Genomic DNA, 15,058 nt, shown 5'->3' on the forward strand with positions numbered 1-15,058 from the left:
AGGATGCAGCATCTGGAACGACAATCCAGACTGTCACAATTTGCTTCAGGAAAGGAGGTTCGTTTGACATCACTCAGCAGACGAGAGGACGACAGAAGAAAGCTCGTTGCAGCGCCATAGTGCCAGGAGACTATGGTCAACGGGTGATGGCTGACTGGTACTTCCTGTGTGGAGATGGAGCTTACATGCTTTTGAAACCGTGTTGTATTGGCTTTTCTCACAACCTCTCAAGGAAGCGTCTGCAAGATCATAGGTTCAACATGAGAAAGAGAAACTGGTGGAACTATTCATGATGCCCTGCATGATTTGGAAGAGCTTAAGAACTCTGTGGACAGTGCAACTCAGGGCTCACAAACTTTTGACTTTCTTTCTTGGCTGACCTCCAGACTCTGGTGGCAGCTTTTGTTTAACATTGGAACACCCATCTTGACTGGACTGATCCTATTCTGTCTGTTCACAACCTGCATCATTTTATGTTTTCAAAGCATGCTGTTAAAAACATTTAACACTGCTCTGCTCAGCTATCAGTTGGTCAGGGTAATCTCTGACACAGATGAGGACTACATGTTGCTCCAGAAGAAAGAAGATGACTGGAAAATGAGTACATGAGATGATGTCTTGTAAATTAATAACAGATTCAATCATTTGCTTGATGACTCCTACACTGAAAATGTGAAAACAAATGGTGTTAGTGATGATAACTGCACTTGATTTTCTGCTGTTTGTTTGTTTTGAGTTGTTGTTTTTTTCTGTGTTCTCATTCTTACATTCAACATTATTATATTATTAACACATTATATGCATTGGTTTTCAATGTTTCTTTTACATTTCTTTTTTCTATCCTTCTTATATTATATATTATGTATTCTACAACTCTTGTATAACATGTGTCATCCATTCTTTTTTCTTTTTATACTATTTTTTGCATAGTTACTACGTAAAGAATTATAAACAGGGGGGAATGTTAGAATAATTATGTTTTGTTATCATTCTTACATTGTAGCTATAATAGATTTATTATACACATCCCTGAGAAAAGCTCTCATACTTGTTAGACTTTGGAGCTGCAGCTGTGTACAGACCCTTGAAGCCACTTGTATCTTTGGGATACTCCTATCTGCCTCCCTCCACATTCCTTTTTCTACTTTCTACTTTGTAATAAAAGAGAAAGCCCTAACAAAGGGTCTTCAGAGCGCTCAGTGAACGGCTGGAAGCAGCAGTTTGCTGGTTCTCTCGTTTTGCAAAAGCTTTCATAAAATTCACTTGCGTTGTCTGTTTGTCCTTCTATTTAGATTCACAAATACCTATCATGCATTTATATAGTGGAAACACTGTGAAGCACATCATAAACAACCTCCCTATTCTTCACATAAAAAACAAATGTTTTTCAGTTAATACGCCATAAAAGGCCTTTGCTATTAGCTCTGCTTCATTTTTATCAGCTTCCTCTGTTTTATTTTCATATTGTGACATACTTTCACCTCCCTTTGTTAAATGTCTCCAAAATTGATCCACATCATCATTACTTCGATCAACAATGCACTGCTGCACTTTGTTCTTCTTCTTAGGCTTAAATGTTTCTGAGCCGTCGCTGCCTTACTTTACCTACTTTTTCCTACTCTTCTCCATTTATTTTAATAATGGTTTTACACTGTAAAAACTCAAAATCTCCAAGTGTTTTTATTCCAGTTTCTGCTGCAAATGTATTAATTCACATGGGACGGGAGAAAGCTAACTTACTAGTTTTATACTTTTGTTTTTATAATTCTGGTTTTAGCAGAGCAAACAAATAGAATAGAGAATCTGGAGACTTTTACTCTTGAAACCAGAAAACAAGATAAGTACAAATAAAAAATAATGCTAAATAAAACTTAAATGACTGCACAATCATTATGTAGAGCCATTACATTTGGATTTTTTTTTATTAATTTACAGTCGCCTGACATGCCGCCTGCAGGCATGAAAGCTCGGGAATTAGTTGGCAAGCCGGTGCTTAGCATAGCTTTTGTTGGCTTACGAGTAATGATCGTGCCATCTTTCTTTAGTTGATTCAGCAGCAGTTTCAGGTCGGGTCCGACTGGTTCTGCTGGATTCTGCTGGCAGCGTTTGGTATGTTTGATCAGAAATGTCAGTGTGAACAAGTCTTTGTAAATGTTTCTCTCTTTCTCAGGTCATGCTTAAATTACTCAATATTTGATCATTAAAAGATAATCCCAGATAAACTTAAATAAACATAATTATTAATTATGAAATAACATAATTATTTCATAATTATTTCAACATGGCATCTCTAAGACAACATGGAGGCAAAGAAATCTTCAAAAAGCAACAGAATCTGAACCAAAGGAATTGAAGAAACTAGTCAAAGTTTGAACTTAAATCCACCCGAGTTGCATGACTTTAAGCAGGTGTTGCTGTGATAATTACAGGGTTAGTGGAAAATCTGGGTGTTTTTTTCTCTTAATGAATTAAATCAAAACTCTAAACTCCATTTTTTTCTTTGTTATGGAAATGAAAGATGCAAAGTTGTTTGACACGTAAACATAAAACTGAGCCTGGTTTAGAATAGTATAACAGAAGCTGGTAGTTTTTTTTATTATCTTGATTAATAAAACAAGATAATAAAAACAAGTTAATAAAAAACATAGTTTAATCCTTTTGAGGCCGTTGTTCTCCAAGAGCCTGGAGTTTATCTTGTTCTTCTGAAAATGTCGTCCCTGAAAGGAGAAAACGATCTGGTGTCAACATTTTAACTTCAACCAGGTTCATTTGTTTCCACAGAGCTGCTCCAAAAACTTCACAAGCTGCAGGATTGTTTCTGTTTTAATCTCAGACTTTACTGACTGGAAATGCTGGTTCTGCAGAGATTGATGCTCATCATTGTTTATTACAACAGCTATGCTTCTATGTCAACCTTGTTGTTAGGATGTTAATTAATACAGAATAAGCTCATAAAATTCTTTATGTCTTAAGAAATTCATCCTTAAAATGTCAGCTGTATATCTATTTATCGATTATCACTATTATAGATGCTAAACTTTTGTTTTGCCTCTTTCCCTCTTTTCTTTTGCTGCATTGACTTTTACTGGCAACTTTACAAGCAATGGAAAACTTAACCATGTTGCTCTCTAGCAGATTTTACCATCATGTTTCTGACCAGAGTTTTTGAGTTGAATCTGGACGGATCGCAGTAAAACGCCACCGATATTTTAGAATATCTTGTTTTTTACAGCCGTTTGCATCATGTCTGTAAATTAGTACCTAATCTTTCTTGTAGAAATAGTGATAAACTTAGCAGTTTTCTTTGTGTTGTGTGAACATGCATGATGCTGCCACAATCAAAACCAACATTATTAAAATGGATCCTTTATCCAAGGCTGCAGTTTTGGTTTTAAATTTTGGTTTCACTGGAATCACAAGTTGTCCAGAAACTGATTATTTCTTAAAATTAGGAATGAAAACATTATTATTTTTCAGCAGCTTTTGAAAACGGTCTTTATAATTAACTTTATCCTAATTGCTGGAGAGTTAATGAAGCACCAGATTTCAGATTAATCAGCATTTAACATTTTTTTGTTAAAAAAATATAACCCATTAACTGACTTAATAAGGCAATTTTTCCTTTAAAGGAAACATTTCTCTGTCACTTAAATGCTGAATCTGTTGCATAGAAAAGCAGGTTGGCAGCCTCTGATGAAGAGGGAAGTTCTGTCCTCTAGTGGCTCGAATGGGGCACTGCAGGATGAAGGTTAAAGCCCTTTGACCCTTAATGCAAAGGATCAATATTGAAATATAGAATATTAATGAATATTAATGATTCTGATACGTTTTCCATTCAGATTTATGTTTGAGCTGATTATAATAAGGTGAAGTGAATCTATTCAAATGGCAGATTTAACTTTAAACATGGAAAATACTGAGACAGGGATCTCTAGGCCTCATGAGTTTAATACCAGACTATATTTATCACACACACAACCCAATCCAACACAGAGGGCGCACATTACAAAGACAGTCACGACATTTAGCATATAAACACTTTAGAACTGCTAATAAAATTACAGCATATAGTAATCTGATTCAATATAATGAAATCAAAGTGTCAGCAAAACTTCAGATACATAAAAAACTGCATTAATATTAAATAACAATTAATCAAATTCACCCACAGAATGATTATTTTGTTCACTAAAACTTTGCATTTATTTAAATGCAAAGTTTCACAATGTCGGCGAGTTGAAAATCCAAATCTATATTCCTTTAGAAAGGGGAAAATAATTGCTAAGAATTAAAAACACATTTTTATAAATCTTTTATTTTGCAGACAACAAACCCAGAGGACAAGTTAATTTAATTGAATAAACCAACTCAACAGCGCTGTTGTTAGTGACTTTTAAAAGTTTTTTTAACTTTTTTAAACATTATCATCTTCATAACCTGAATCTGAAGGTTCGCGTCATAAAAAGAGTTTAGCTTTTGAAGATTTGACTTTTGATGAGTTCATGGTTTTCTTGATATTGAGACATTCATTCACACAAACATGGGCAAATATAACCAATGTTGTTTATTCAAGTATATTTTAATGTTAAGGCTTTGATAGTTTATTACGAGCGATGAATGAAATCAAAACAGATTTGAGTTTCTGGATTATGTGTGTGTGGATTTTGTTTGATATGTTCTCTGATTATTATCTTTGCAAATGGGCCGTTTGCAAAGACGGCCCATTTGATCTGAACTATAATCTTGTTGTATTAGATATATATACATGAATCTGTCCACCTGACTCTGGTGCTGCTGTGCTCACTTTGCAAAATATTCTTCTCTAAAGGATCAGGCCTCATTATTCTGCATCAGGGAAACTGAAGAGGATTCATCACCCTCCTGGGTTTGTTCAAACCCAAATGCAGCATAGAGTGGATCAGTGAATGTGGTCTGAAACGTATGAAGGTGAATCTTTTTCATGGAGGAAACTATGTCAGGAAGTGAGTAAAAGGACACCGTGCCTGCAGACCAGTCCAAATACACTCCCAGCCTGTTGGAGTTGGTGTTTTCGAACTGTTTTATTTCTGTTGGTGTGTTGTTGTCCAGGCAGTGAAACTCTGAGGACTGCATGACAGAGCCCAGGACTGATGGTTCCCACCAATGCAGCACTCGTCACCCTCCCCCTTCCTCCTGATTCTTTGTATGACAGTCCTATTCTGACTGTTCCTTCCACTGGACCTCCCAGTAGCAGCGACCAGTCAGACCATCAGTGCACAGCACCTGCTTCCTGGTGTCAAACCTCTCTGGATTGTCAGGATATGGCAGCTCCTCTTTCACAGCCTTCATCTGTTTGTGGTCCAGTGACAGTATCAGATTTCTGTTTGCTGTGTTGGGATCTACCATCTGCTCAAGAAAGACTGATGAACGACAAAAAAGTCAATACACATTTTTCTTTTCATAAATCCATATTTTCATTTTGGCTTTATATAGAAGAGTTTATATCTTAATTACTTATTTAGAGGTTCACAGGTAATGCTTTATAATCATATTAATCTCTTTTTTCTCATATTTTAGCCGATAACTTCAGGTTCTCTTTTGCTTTTTCCATGGAGGGCAGAATTGACAGACATTTTTAAAGACTCTTTTCTTAGCAGTCATTGAACTTGACAAGATTTCTGCCCTGATCTATTCTGCATCAATACTTTGAACATGACAGGTTTTCAAAATAAAGCCAATATGACAGAATGAAAGGACCTTTGATGTGGAGCTCAGCAAGTTTGATAAACATATTTCTACATAAAATGAATTTCAGGAAACTTGTTTTACAAAAATGTAGCAAATTAGCAGCATCTGGTTTCAGTTTTATTGTCAATAAATATTATTTATTGTTGGAAAGGCAGTTAATTAGAGCACTGAGAGATTTTTGGTTTGCATTGAATGTTTCTCATTTACTGTGTCAAGGTGTCAAGAGACTCCTGGTGGCCAACATTGGTAAGTGCGCTCTGTAGTTTAAAACAGGTCTTAAGCAGCTCTGATTGTGTAAATTTAACATAATAAGATCTGCAGAGATAATTGTGTGTTTTTCCATGTTTAGCTCAGGATTAATATTATTGGTTGTTTGTTTTGTAATATCTGAGGCTGATTATGGTAGGAGCTACATGCTAATGCTACTGTAACCTCTGTTAGACATTATGAGCACCTGATTGTTCAACAAAACATGCAGACTAAATTAGGTTCTTTATAGCCTTTTATTTGAGGTTCCTCTTAATGTCACTGAATCGAATCTATTTGCATGTTTGAATTGTATTGGTATGAATTTGAATTGTTGTAAATAAACTAAATATAGAAAGTCAGACATTAGGAAGGTGTGGAGGTTCCTCCATCTTCTCAGTGTTAGTATTTCTTTCTTCAGTGTTAGTATTTAGTTAATGTTTTATATTGATAATATTTATAATGGTAATATCACTTTTTCTTTGGTGGGTGGGTTTTTGGTATTAAGTTGTTTACTAGATTGGGTGCACACATTTTAGTAAATGCTTGGTTTATTTAGAATATTAACTATTTTGTTTTTGGTTGAGTTGAAGGACTGGCTGGGAGGAGTTGATTGTAATTGGAACGAACCATCAGGCTGCGGGAAGCAGGAAATTTGATGTGGAAGACTCCTCCTCTCGCCTATTGACATCTTCCTTTCGCTCTATTGTTATAATATTTACGGTGTTAGGTTGTTTTGTTTTATAGTTGTGTTAAAGTAAAATGTTGTGATTTGAATTTGTTATTTATGTTTATGTATTGGTTGTTTTTTTTTTTCTTCCCCGCCCCTCCTTGTGTGTGTGTGTAGGCTAGCCTTTGTATATAAATTCCCCTGTGTGTTCATTGAGGATAGTCAGTTAGTCTTGTTTGTTGAGTTGGTATGCTGTAGTTTGATTATTTTTTGGGCCAATTTTTCTTATATTTCTTTTTGAGATTTGCTGTAAAAAAAAAACTTTTGTTAAGCTTTTTTGAAAAATTAAATAGTTATTTTTTTATATGCCTTTGTCCTTGAGTTTGCTGGTCGGACCATCACAGAAGGGTTTACTTACACCTTTGGGGTGACGGAAACAGACGGTGTTTTCCACAATGATCTGCTCTGTTTAAGAAAGAGGAAATTTAAAGATGTTGAACATATTCTGTGAATCTGACAAGTTGAACAGGTACACATACACACAGTAATCTTTTTGTCCTGAAATTATTTTTCTGGATGAAAATAATTAAATGTACCTTAAAGTTTTCAGTTTCCAGGTCGGATCCTGCAGTCCAGCGGTAAAACCATCAAGGCCCGATTCTCCAGGATGGTTAAAGCTCAGGTCAAGCTCCCTCAGATAAGAAGGGTTGGAGGTCAGAGCAGAAGCCAGAGAAGCACAGCCTCTCTCTGTGACCAGACAGCCTGACAATCTGCAAATATTCATCAAGACATATTGTTACATCAACAACTTATGAATAAGTGTAAAAATCCAATCTAAAAATCATACACTGAAAGAATTTGCCTTTGCGCTGGTTTTTCTTCAGGGTGTTCAAATGTGCTGTTGGTACCAGGATACCTGAGGTTGCAGTTTGATGAATGACTTTGTTTCATTTTTATCTGATCTGTGGCTGAATGTCCTGGTGGTGATTTGTCTCCAATGGAATTAATATTCATTCAGTTTAATAGATGAACTCTCACTTTGTCCAGCCATTTATTGCTTTTGTGTACAAAGGGATTTGGCATCTTTATCACACAACAAACAACAACAACAAAAAAACACATCAGCTATGTCCTGGTGCGCTCCACCAATACTTTGGCCTGCCGGGATGGTAATGTAATTATTTTCCGATTTGTCTGTAAAGCAATCAACTACAGCAACTCGCTGCGTTTCCATCTGGATGTGCTTGACTCTCCCCTGCACCTGTATGCAAACATCCACCTTCTCTGAGTCGAGCCTTTGAGTTGGGGAACAGCTCCTGTTCCAATGGAGCAGGGGTGGGCACTCCTGGTCCTCGAGGGCCGGTGTCCTGCAACTCTTGGTTGTCTCCCTGATACAACACACCTGAATCCAATAGCTGAATCACCTCCTAAATGCAATCAAGTTCTCCAGAGTCCTGTTAATGACCTCATTATTTGACTCAGGTGTGTTGAAGTAGAGATAAAAGTTGCAGGAGACTGGCCCTCGAGGACCTGGAGTGCCCACCCCTGCAATGGAGGAATTTAAGTGTCTATGGGTCTTGTTCACAAATGATGGAAAACATAGAATGGGAGGTGCACAGGCGGACTAGTACTACATTTGCAGAAATGCACACTCTGTGCCGGTCTCTTGTGGTATAGAGACAGCTGAGCCAAAAGGTGACGCTCTCAGTTTATTGATCATCCACGATCAGCTTTGGGAAGCTTCTAAGCTTCCTCAGTGGGTGCTTGGGCTCTGTTTGAGAGATAGAGTGGTTAGCTGGACATCTGGGAGGGGCTCAGACCAGAATCACTGCTTCTCCACATTGAGAGGAGCCAGTTGAGATGGCTTGTGCATCTGGTTTGGATCCCTACCTGGTGAGGGGTTCTGGGCATGTCCCATGGAGACAAGACCCAGTGGAAGACCCAGGACTCACTGGAGAGACTATGTTTTCCTCACATTTGGATTCCCCCAAAAGAGCTGGGGAGAGGGACGTCTATGCCCCTTGCTTAGGCTGCTTCAGCCATGACCCAAATTTGGATAAGCAGAAGACGATGTTGGACGGACAGACGGAGGATAGATGGATGGATGGACGGATGGATAATAGGCAAACCGGCCTCTTTTCATCTTAGGAAATGGCCAGTTCTCAGTTGTTTCAGTGGTATTAAATTTTCTTATTAAAAATACAAAGAATGGAACAATAATGTTATTGTTTATTTCCTCAATCTTCCAAATACTCACCTGAGAACCTCCAGTCTACACGTTGGACTCCTGAGTCCATAAGAAAGCAAATCTACTCCTTCATCATGCAGGTCATTGTCACTCAGGTCCAACTCTCTGAGGCAAGAGTTCTCAGCGGTTAGCATTGGCACCAGGAATATACAGCTTCTCTGCGACAGGTTACAGCTAAACAGCCTGAAAGATAAGCTCCAGATAAATACTTTTTATCTTTTTCTTTTAAATAAATTGTAAAACTTTCTTGAACTTTGTGTGATACATACAGAGACTTTTTTGATGCATTCATCACTGGTGTTAGCCACCGAAGGGCTTCCTTTGATTTGCAGAACTTCTTAAAGTCAAAAACATTGAACACTTTTTGTGAAGACAACAAGACAAAAATCAGTGCTGACCACTGAGAAGAGGTGAGGTCTTTTTCCAGGACTTCTCCACTCAGGTACTGTTGAATCTCTTCCTCTAGGGAATGGTCATTCAGTTCACTCAGCCAGTGAAACATCCGGATGCTTTTCTCAACTGAAGGACTATCCCTGATATTTTTCTTGATGTGTTGGATAAGCATTTTTTGAACCTGTGGAACATTTTTGGTCTTTTTCCACAGGCCTTGCAGGAGGTCTTGGTTAGTTTTCAGTGAAAGCCCCAAGAGAAAGCGGGTAAACATGTCCAAGTATCCATCTGGACTCTCCAAAGCCTTGTCAACTGCACTCTGGTAAAACTGTTTAAATTTAGATTCGGGTTGCAAAGCACCGCGACTTCTTTTCACCAGATTGTCCCCAGCCTTCATGAACACCAAGAAGACATAAAGTGCAGCCAGAAACTCTTGAATGCTCCGATGGACAAAACAAAACAGCCTTTTCTGGTTCAGTATGCTTTCTTCCTTGAAAGTCTCTGTAAACACTCCTGGGTAAGTCGAGGCAGTGTTTATGTCAATGCCATACTCTTTTAGGTCCTCTTCATAAAAGAGCAGGTTTCTTTTTTCCAGCTGCTCAAAGGCTAGTTTTCCCATTGAAAGAAAGATTTTCTCAGTGTCTGAATTCCAGATGCCATCAGTCAAAACGTTTTTGCGATACTTGGCATTGTCCTGTTTGACCTGCACAACCAAGAAATGGATATACAACTCAGTCAGGGTGTTGGGCAGCTCTGTTTTCTCTTTATCTTTCAGGACCTGATCCAGAACTGTAGCAGTGATCCAACAGAAAACAGGAATGTGACACATTGTATTGAGGCTTCTTGAAGTCCAATATGAGAGATGATTTTACTGGCCAGTTCCTTGTCTTGGAGTCTCTTTCTGAAGTATTCTTCCTTCCGCTGGTTTGTGAAACCTCTGATTTCTGTCTCACTGTCAACATACTGAATAGGGATCTGATGGACTGCCGCGGGTCGTGTGGTTATCCAGAGACGAGCTGAGGGAAGTAGCTTCCCTCTGATGAGGTTTACGAGTATCGTGTGGACTGAGGAGGGTTCTGTAGCATCTGTCAGAACCGGAGTGTAGTGGAAGTCCAGAGGAGGTTGAAGTTCATCCAGACCATCGAAGATAAACATAATCTGGAACTCTTCAAAGCTACAGATTCCTGCTTTTCTGATTTCAGGAAAGAAGTGATGAATGAGTCCCACTAAGGTGATGTTTTGAGATTTCAGCAAGTTGAGCTCTCGGAAGGTGAATGGGAAGATAAACTGTATGTTGTGGTTGGCTTTACCTTCAGCCCAGTCCAAAGTGTACTTCTGTGTCAAGACTGTTTTCCCACCCAGCACCTTTGGTCACCAGCGTTCTGACTTCTTCGTCTCTTCTAGGTTCAAAAACATCCTCACAGCTGACGGTTGTTCCTGGATCTTCTGGTTTCAAGGATGCTGCTTCAGTTTGTTGGACCTCATGCTCATTCTTGACCTCTCCTTTCTCTTGCTCTGTGACATTAAGCTCAGTGTAGATCTGATTTATAGATATCAGTTTTCCTCTCCATGAATTACCTTCAAATAAGTACTGACACCTTTTGGCCAGGCTGGACTTTAATTTCACCTGACAAATAGCAGCTTGAGTTCCTGAAACAGACAACATAAGAGCTTGTTGTGAATATGAGGTAAATACACAAATAAAAACCATCTCTTCTCAGCTCGGGATTACTTTATTGATCCAGATGTGAATACCAAGTCACCATCATGAGACATTATTAAAAATGAGAATGTGATGATTTCTCACTGTTTTGTAAAGAAACAGCCAGCTGCTTCTCATTCCGTCTCTTCAGGAAGTTCAGTGTGATTTTCAGGAATGAATCTCTGTCGTCAGTCCTTTGCTCTTCATTCCCAGATGTTTGATCATCCACTTTAGGGCAACTGGAGCCCTCTGGGCTCAGCATGGTCTTCATCTTCTGCAGCTCAGTTCTTACAAAACTCATAATGTCATTCTCAAGCACCTGGAAAAGAACAAAAATCCAATGACACCCTTTTTTCCAATAAAATTTTAATGCCGTCTCTGTTCATGCAAAATACATCTTTTAAATAAATAACATTATAAGATGTTCAAAACTGTGTGTGTGTACGTGCGTGTGTGTCTGTGTGTGTGTGTGTTCATGTTCCTACCCGTCACTATATCGACTATAGAAATAAAGGTAATCAGAATTCTTCAATTTAAACGGCACAAAACGGATGCAGGTGGATTTGTTGAATATTTGAAAAACTCTGAGGATTTTGTGTCGTTCTTCCAGAGCTGCAAAAAAATTCAAAAAGCTTAGTGTCTATATTACTAAAATTACAGATAAGGTTAAAATTATTAGGCAAAATTATTAGGCACCCCATGGAATTATAAGTCTTTTTCAAAGATTCACAAATGTGTTTTTAAATACAGCTTTTCTATTTATTTTGGATGCTTACATTTTTCTATGTTTTGCACCAAATTCTTTCCTGGAAATCAAAACCTTCCACGGTCAAAATGAATCGTTGCTCTGATGCCGATCACATCTTTGCGTCTCTCCGGAGAAATCCTCCAGATTTGATGGTCTTCCCTCATGGACTCTGCTCTTCAGTAGGTCAGGGCTTTGAATAGGCCAGTCAGGAACGTTCTGCCTGGGTTTCTGGACGGAGCTCATGTTTCAGCTCGTTGTCGTGTTGGGAGACAAACCGACAACCCAAACCCGGTTCTGCTGCTGACTGCTAGAGGTTTTCCTTCTAAATCTTCAAACATCGTTCTTTCTCCATCATTCCTCCAACCTTGATGAGATTCCCAGTTCCAGGAGTCACACAGCATGATACTTCCACCCCATGTTTCACAGTGAGGACGGTGATCTTCAGTCAAACTCCAGGCTCTACTCTGGTCTCCTGTGGCTTCAGTATCCATAATCTTTGCCCAGATTGTCCTTGAACGCATCTCTTCGCAGTCCTTTTCTGTGCAGAGCTCTACTTTGTTTTGGTGGTTGTTCCAGGACTTTTGGACACGTCTTACTTTTTTTAGTTCCTTTGCCAGACTTGTCCTGTACTTTGAGTTCCTCTCTCCACTTCTTGACACTTGGAAACTCTGTGATAACTTTACATTTTCTTCTCCTGCTTTGTGAGCATCAACCATTTCTTTTTCTCAAGTCTGAACTGAATTCTTTAGCTTTTGGCATGACGCTTTCTCAGGTGACAGCTCAAAGCCTCAATAAGAATTTTATTGTCGATTGACTGAATGCAAGTGAAAGCACATGATTTCACAGCAGTGGTTTGCACTTTGGCTAAATCAATAGGCCAGTTCTTTAGAGGGTAATAATTGGTTTTGTAAGATTCCAAAATAAAAACCAGGATGTTTGGAAAAGTCATACTGAAGCATCATTGATCTGTTTAACAGCACCTGAGAAATCTTTGAAAAAACTTAAAGTTTCAGCAGAGGGTTTAGTCATTTTAACATCAGCTGTCAGTTTTTTTGCCTGTTTTTGTCACATGATGCTTACAGTAATTAGTGTCGATGTAGTACGGTATGTAGACGTACTCTCCGGATTTGAACCACTTGCAGCCTGTGATGGTGCACGGGTCTGCATTCCTCTTTAAGATTTTTGGCATAGCAATGTCATCATATCGCTTTGGCTCTGCGACACAGCAAATGACAGACAAACACAGACAGGAATGCAAAAACAAGACTGCAATTTTAAATTCATCTGACATCAAAACCATGCGTATTTGTTGTTATTTTAAGGATTAGAGTTAAAATGATACGTTTTTCTCATTATTATCTGCTGGGTGTTTTTGTTTTGTGAGCTTGTGTCTCACCTTTGTCAGCTTGTGGTTGTGGGATGCTTTTAAAGATATCCATAAACTCTTCTGAGAAAGAAATGTTGCCAGAACCTTTGGTTAAATTTATGCCTCTGCTGTGTCAGATAAAATTGATCTTTGTTTCAAACTCACTGGGATACTGAGCAGGTTCTACTACAGGACTCTGGAACACAGATGGAAGAAAACTGCGTCATTTTGGTCTTTTACATGTTGAAACTTTTCTTTTTTTAAAAAATAAATACAATCAAAACGAAGAACAGCCTTTCATAAATCTTGGGTTTTGTCTAAGCTGTGAGGTGAATCAGTAAAACGAACTGATCCCATCATAAACTTACCGTGTCGACAGTTTCCACTGAGTTGAAGAGAAGGGACAGAAAAACCGGGATCATGATGAAGGTCCTGAAGCTTCATCGTGACACGAAAAGAAAATATGCTTTCTTTCTGTTTCAGTTTGAAAGCATGTAAACATGATGAAGAAAACAAATGGGAGTTAAAGAAGAGTCAGAGAGCCGTTTACCTGACGGAGCAGCTGAGGCTCAGATCCCGTCTGACACAAGAAACTGCTGACCAAGCTTTTTATATCCATCATTAATCCAGATGGGACAATCTGTTCCCAAAATAAACCAGTGCTGTTAAAAGTTGCAGGTGAAGTGCATCACTGTTTGGTCCCGTCTTTGCACAATGTAGCAGCTTTTAACAACATGCAGCTCACGTGAACATAGAAGCAAATCTGTTTTTACAAAAATACAAAATGGAAAAAACAGAAGTCCAACTGAAAACAAAATGCTTTTAGCTCTTCCAGATGAGAAAGTGAAATAAATGTTGGGCTGTTTCTCCCAGGTGATTTTAAATCTCTTCTGAAAACTCGTTTGTTTTCCTTTTCTTTTAATCCTTGGAGCTGGAGGATTAGGGCGATTCAGTCAATATTTCTTCTGCTTTCATTGCTTATTTTATCCTGTCATTGTTATTTTGCCTATTCTTTCATTGGAAGTAGTAGAGTTGTTATCGACTAATAACATTCTAGAACATTTGTGCAGGGAGGTCATGATATTGACCACATAAAGAACAGAAATATGTTTATATTATGACACAAAGCACACTGGCATTTTGTAAGTCAGCGTTTCTGTTTCTCAACTAAAAATTAAAAGCTACATCCTTTGTAACAGGAGTATCCATCACAAAAGTTTCATCACTTACAGCACCAGAATGTAACTTTTATAGAAAAAATATTTTTACATACTTGTTAATATTATCATTATGTTCTGACAGTATCACATAAAACAGATAATCTGTGGAAAAATCGAGATCCTCTGCAGAAGCAAACCACTCAGTCAAAAACAACCAATCAGAGGCAGTAGGAGGGTCTTAGCGCTGTCCATCACTCTCATCCTCTTGCTTTTTACAAAACTACAGGCTATGCTGGCTCACCGCAACATAGCCTGCTAGTTAGCAAAGCCACAGATTATGGTAGATAAACAGGTTTTTTGTAACTTGGAGTTGCTTTTCAATCAATAGCAGATTTAAAAGAGTACAGGAGGATGATTAGCAGCGCTAAGCCCCTCCTCCTGGCTCTGATTGGCTGTTTTTGACCAGGAGAGGAACATTTCTTCAGAGGGCAATGGCAGGAGGAAATAGAGGAGTTGATTTTTTGTTTTCATTGCTCATCTGTCTCACAAGTCACAACCATGTTTATTCTTACTTCAAAATAAAGTAAGAATTAACATTTTATTGTATCTAAACTCATTTAAAACTCTGATTATGGTTAGCATAAGAGCACAAATATAGTCTATGAATATATACTTTTATTTATCTCACCTGCTTTACATTATTTTAGCATTAATTTTTAAACAACTTCATACTGAAAGTGTGGAGGCTTTTATTTGTGGTGCTGCACTAAAGAAACCCTGATCTTTGTCCCAAATGTCCAA

General features: G+C 38.2%; 1 pseudogene; it reads right to left on the bottom strand.

Annotated features, from left to right (window-relative positions):
• Window positions 1-4,830: 4,830 nt before the first annotated feature.
• Window positions 4,831-15,058, bottom strand: part of LOC129354078 (NLR family CARD domain-containing protein 3-like) — a 33,013-nt pseudogene continuing 22,785 nt past the window's right edge.

This window comes from Poeciliopsis prolifica, unplaced genomic scaffold (assembly GCF_027474105.1).
Source record: "Poeciliopsis prolifica strain line A6 unplaced genomic scaffold, Auburn_PproV2 SCAFFOLD103, whole genome shotgun sequence".
Classification (NCBI taxonomy): domain Eukaryota; kingdom Metazoa; phylum Chordata; class Actinopteri; order Cyprinodontiformes; family Poeciliidae; genus Poeciliopsis; species Poeciliopsis prolifica.